The sequence below is a fragment of the Pteropus alecto genome, unplaced genomic scaffold (genome assembly GCF_000325575.1).
Source record: "Pteropus alecto unplaced genomic scaffold, ASM32557v1 scaffold577, whole genome shotgun sequence".
Taxonomy (NCBI): domain Eukaryota; kingdom Metazoa; phylum Chordata; class Mammalia; order Chiroptera; family Pteropodidae; genus Pteropus; species Pteropus alecto.
The window spans coordinates 113,730-119,344 of record NW_006440152.1 but is presented as its reverse complement, the minus strand read 5'-3'; the positions used below and the strand labels follow the sequence as shown (position 1 = coordinate 119,344).

Here is a 5,615-nt window from a genome sequence, read left to right as displayed (position 1 = left end):
CCAAGCTTGTAGATACAGAGAACTGATTGGTGGTTACCAGAAGCCGGAGGTGGGGGTGGGAGAAATAGGTGAAGAAGGCCAAAAAGAAAAAAAAATAATTTATGTTCATATTTTTGTTGCAGAGTAGTATATGGAGTAATCAAAAACAGACTTAAGATATATTAATCATGTATTTTTCAAATAGCTGATGGTGGGCATGAAACAACTATTGTATTCATATTCAATTAGACAGACTCAAAAAAGTGACATACCTCTTTATTTTAAAATGTCGATATTTACGATACACTAAAAATATCGTCCTTTGTAACTATTTAAGCATGGGATGAAAACAGATTTAGATATCAATTTACAATATGTAAGGAGGTAAACAGTTTTTCAAAATTATTTTAGGAAGCATGTGAACAAGCACTTTTTTGTTTTTAGTCTTTTTAAAACTTTTTAAAAATTTTATTAAATTTATTGAGATGACATTGGTTAATTAGATTATACAGGTTTCAAGTGTAGAATTCTGTAGTACATCATTTGTATATTGCATTGTGTGCTTACCACCTAAAGTCAGGTCTTCTCCGTCGACATATATTTTTTAGTCCTTCTCTTTTTAGTATAGTCATTAGCAAAATGTTTGAAGACGCCTGAGTTTATAACTTGCCCTTGGCCGTACAACCAATAAGTGGCCAAGCTCAGAATTAAACTCCTGTCTGCAAGATTTCAAAGCCTGTGGTCCTTTGACTATACCCAAGAAACTAAGGATTCTATGAATGCTGGTTTTAATTAAACTCCATTCAGTTTAGAAACAATTTATTTGGTTGTCTAATACGAACAAGGCTGTGTGCTGGGTGCCACTAGATATACAATAGTGATTACGGCATTTTATTCAAGTAGCTGAAAACTTTATAGGAGAGATAAACTCTCTTCATAAAATCCTTATATAAGGTTAAATGTAATAGGAGAAAGAGACATTTTGAAAAATGCTATGAGAAAAGTGAGAGATTACTCTTAGCTAGGGTATCAGAGAGGAGCTCAAGCAGGTTCTGGCCTCAGATAGATGGGTCTTTGTAAAATGGACAGAATTTGGACTAGGAAGACTGAAGTTAAGAGAAGGTAGGGAGGATTCATTCATTCATTCATCCATCCATTCTCCAAGAACAGTTAACTGGAGACATATCAACCAAATATAATAAATGAGCCTTTAAAAGTATCCTGGTTGAAATAAACTGTAAAAAACATTTGGAAGACATTTGGAGAATTCTGAATCCTGACTGGGTATTTGCTGATATTAAGGAATTTTAGTTCATTGCTTTGGGGTGTAATAATGACAGCACGCTTATGTTAAAAAAAAAAAAAAGAAAGAAAGAAAGAAAGAAAGAAGAAGAAAGTCTTTATTTTTTAGTAATATGTGCTGAAATGTTTCTGAATGGACTGACATGATGTGTTGCATTTGCTTTAAAAAAGTCTAGTGTGTGTATTGAGAGAATGGGTAGATGAATGTAAATGAAATAAAACTGGTTGTGTTGATAATTGTAAAAGCTGGGCGTTGGGACTTGTAAGTTCATTATACCACTTTCTCTATTTTGAATATGTTTATAATTTATCAAAATGAAATACTAAAAAAAGAAATATTAATTTAATGCCTACCATGTTCTAAGAAACTGGAGGTATAAATAGAAAAGACATATTGTCTGCCCTCAAGAAGCCTATCATCCAGTGGAAGAAGTAGACCTCTGGAATTATCAGGTTTGTAAACAATTACCGGTTATACTAACAATATAAACCAAGTGCCATGGTTTATGCACTAATTAATCCTGAGTTTTGCCTAGGACGCCTTGGAAGAGGAGGTGAGATTTGACTTTTCCACAAGTGGAATTTATAAGACTTGGCAATTTATTGGACATGAAGAAGGCGTCGAAGGTAAGTAAGGAAGCTTTTATCTTGGGCACCTGTAGGGGGCTAGGGGTGGTATGCCATTAACACAGATACAGAATACAGGAAGAGAAATAGGTCAGGGTGGGGGCAGGCAAAGGGGAGATAGATACCTGTTAAATGCACAGATGTCCAGGAAGTCATTGAAACTCTATTCTAGGCAGAAGGAACCACAGTAACAAAGGTTTCCAGAGTAAGGAATGCATAGGATGCGTTTCAAAATCCTCCTAGATCCTAGACTGATGACCCATAGGGACTGAGAGAGAAGTGGGAGGGAAGGCTGTCTGGAGAGGTAGATATGTTACACCGGGCTCTCCATTGCCTTGATGTGTGGTGATCATGAAATGGAGCAATTGTCTGTAGGCTTGAGGCCCCTTGTGGAAGGAGACACTTGAACTCTGTGATTTCCATTGATAGGGAAAAGTCATTGAGATGGAAAACTCATCATTACTTTGAAAAAAAGAAATCACTTCCTAGAAAGAAGCGGCCACTTTGGATGACCACAGTAAAAGTGGTTAAATCTGTTCTGTCACTGTTTTGGAAGTGTAGTATACTGGTTTGGATTGTGGGCTCTGGAGCCACACTACTTGGTTTTAAATCCTGGCTCCAGAGTTGCTTAAACTTTTTCAGCCTCAGTTTTCTCATCTGCACAGTAGGGATAATAGTATCTGACATGAACAGTAAATAAAATGCAGAGTAAATAAATGATGCATGTAAACTGTCTGGTATATATTACACTTTCAATAACTTAGAATCATTAGTCATAATGGTATTTTGAAAAGAAGGTAAAGAACTTGATTATTTTGTGTATGCTGATAAATGCTTCGTATTTCCTTCCAAGGGTGCTTTAAATTCTGTTGAAATCTAAGAGCCTTCTCCTCATGCCTATTTTCTTACTCAAACAGAAATGAAAAAGATCAGATCTGAGATCATACATCTGAATCTAGCCATCCTGAAAGAAATTAAACAAAGTTCTTTTTGCTCCTTGATGCTGGAAACACATTAACAGAATGTAGCACACAAATTCACAATTTGGGAAGCCTTTTTTCCTTTTATTCATTTTGCTTATGCTAAGTGAACTAAGTCACACTAAGAGACAACACAGTCTCCCACATATTTTAAGTGGAACAATGTGTTCCCATGACCCACAAAAGTTGAGTGCAAATCCGAGGAGATGAAATGTTAAGAGGCAGGCAGCACTGACTTTGGGTATAGACCAAGCCTGGGCAATGTGGGAGATTCGTGCCTTGCAGCTAGTAGGAACACATCATGAGTATCTGCAGAAGGGAGGAAGAGATGAAAGAAGTGGGGGAGGCAGAAAAGAAGGTGGAAGTCAGAAAAGAGGGGAAAGGAAAGATGGAGAAAGAAAGTGGGAAGAAAGGGGTCTTGTGAGTAATGAACGACAACTAAGACTGATGAAGTGCCAAAGGATGGCCAGAAGTTTCCTTGGAAGAAGGTCTTTCATCCAAAACCCTTGAGCTTGGGCACCTCTTGGCTATTTTGGGGCTGGGGACTGGGCTGGTATTATATTTGGGGAGTTACCTGCTCCGGAGCTGATGGTTCTTGAGATCAGGGTGGGGTGGATCAGCTTCTGTTTTTCCTAGCAAGTGTGAAACTGGAGCTTCTCTGACCATCCAGAAAGACCAAACTTCAGTGCTTCTGAGGGTTTGGAATGGGAAAAGGAGAGGCTCAAGCCCCTGGTTTATGCTCTCTCCTAAGGGAGGCCAGCACCCAGTTTGTGCACTGTGGTGAAAATAGGAGTCATCAGACTGAATTTGCCTGATCTTTACACACAGTCAGCTGCTCCCTACCCCACCACCTGACCGGCAAATATCTCCATGGTCTTTATAATAGGGAATGCCTTTCAGCAGGTGGGGGGCCCATCCCTCCTTGTGGAATCCAACTCTCATTTCATCTCCGGCAGGGACTCAACTCCTTTAGTAAGCCCTTTTCTCTCATCAGTAATCCCTCCCTACTGATTGTTCCTAAACATACTCTCATATGTCAAATTAAAAAGGGAGAATCTTCTTTTGTCCCTACCTGTCCCTCCTGTTCCACTCCACTTCTGTTCCCCTTTACAGTGAAATGTCTCAAAACGGTTGTCTATACTATGTTGTCTCTACTTCAACTTTAATTCCCTCTTCAAACCCTTCCACTTCCCACAACAGGCACATCTTAATCTAAACTGCCATCAGTTTTGACAGAGACTATTGGAAAAACTCCTTAACTAGTTCCCATGTTTCAATTTTCAATCTCTTCTGAATCTTTCTCCACATGGTGGTCAAGGCTGTCTTTTAAAAATATGTCAGGCCTGGAATACTACTCAGTAGTAATAATAATAATAATAATAATAATAATAATAATATTATAATAATAATAAAAACAAATTAATGGCCACCAATGTTGAGGGACTGAGGGGACTGGGGAAGTAGCTGTGGCTATAAAGGAGCAACAGGATGAATCCTTGTAATGATGCAACTATTTTATATCTCGACTGTAGTGGTGGGTACATGAGCCTACACATGTAATAAAATTGTATAGAATTAAATACACACACGAGTGAAAGTAAATCAGGGAAATCTGAATAAGATTGATAGGTTGTACTAATGTCAATATTCTGGTTGTCATCTCATTATAGTTTTGCATTGGAGGAAAATGGGTAAGGGGTACATAGGATCTGTTTTATTTCTTATAAAAGCATGTCAATCTACAATTTTCCCAAAAGAAAATAGAAATAGAAATCAGATCATGTCATGCCCCAGGGTAAAGCCATTCATTCGATGGCCTCCCATTTATTTTGGAATAAAATGGTCTGCTCAGTGACTAGGATGCAGTCACCCTGACAATCCGTCCAATCTTATATATGCTGCTCTCCCCAGCTCTTCTGGTGTCCATTACAATCACCACCTTAGTTCCAAGACATCAAGATTTGCCCCCTCCTTCTGGCTTTCGTACATCTGCTCCCTCTTTCTGGAGGGATTTTTTCTTGGCTCTTTTTTATGGTTGCTTCTTTCGTAATTCTCAGAACTCAGCTTACATGCCGCCGCCGCTGCCGTCTACTTTCTAACCACAGTTTGCACCCTCTTCCTGCACAGGTCTTATCCCAGATTTGATTATTTTCTCAATTCTTTATCGTCTGTCTTCCGAATTAGATTGCAAGCTCCCAGGGCAGGGTGGAGAGTATTCTTCAGGATTCCACGCTGTCCTCCCAGCGCGTGGCACAGTGCTTGGCACATGGTGACAGCTCAGTAAACTGAATGTTGAGCGAATGAATGAGTAGCCACGTGCCCGCTGCCGTCAGTGCTTTTCTGAGTAATGTAAAACCCTCTGGATGGTGGCATTGGGCTTATGGCTGGGGCTCCTTTCACTCCCTCCTTCTTGTTACTGAGGGGAAGGGTCACCAGTGGATCCTTCGGCGCCACTCCAAACCACGGGTTCCCGCAATCTGAGGCGAAACGGGGTGCGCTCCGGCCCGGGGCCGCTTTGCAGGGATTACACAGGTTAGTAGGGGCCCCTGGTGAGGCCACCTTCGCTCGACTTCCTTTGTTACTCCCACCTCCCCTGCCCTGGGCGAGGCTGCCTGCAGTGACTCGTGACTCCCTGCCGGGCTCGAAGGCTGCGGCGCGGGGGAGGAGGGCTCTGGGCGCCCCCAGCCCGCCCTCCTTTCCAGGCTGGAGCCGGCCCTCTGGGGAGGG

The 5,615-nt window shown here is 40.8% G+C and overlaps 1 protein-coding gene across 1 annotated transcript in view; it reads left to right on the top strand.

The window, feature by feature from the left end:
* Positions 1–5,249: 5,249 nt before the first annotated feature.
* Positions 5,250–5,615, top strand: part of FHL1 (four and a half LIM domains 1) — a 56,905-nt gene continuing 56,539 nt past the window's right edge. Inside the window, exon 1 of the mRNA XM_015593447.2 lies at positions 5,250–5,420. The gene's annotated coding sequence lies outside the window, so the exon portion shown is untranslated. The remainder of the gene's footprint in view (positions 5,421–5,615) is intronic.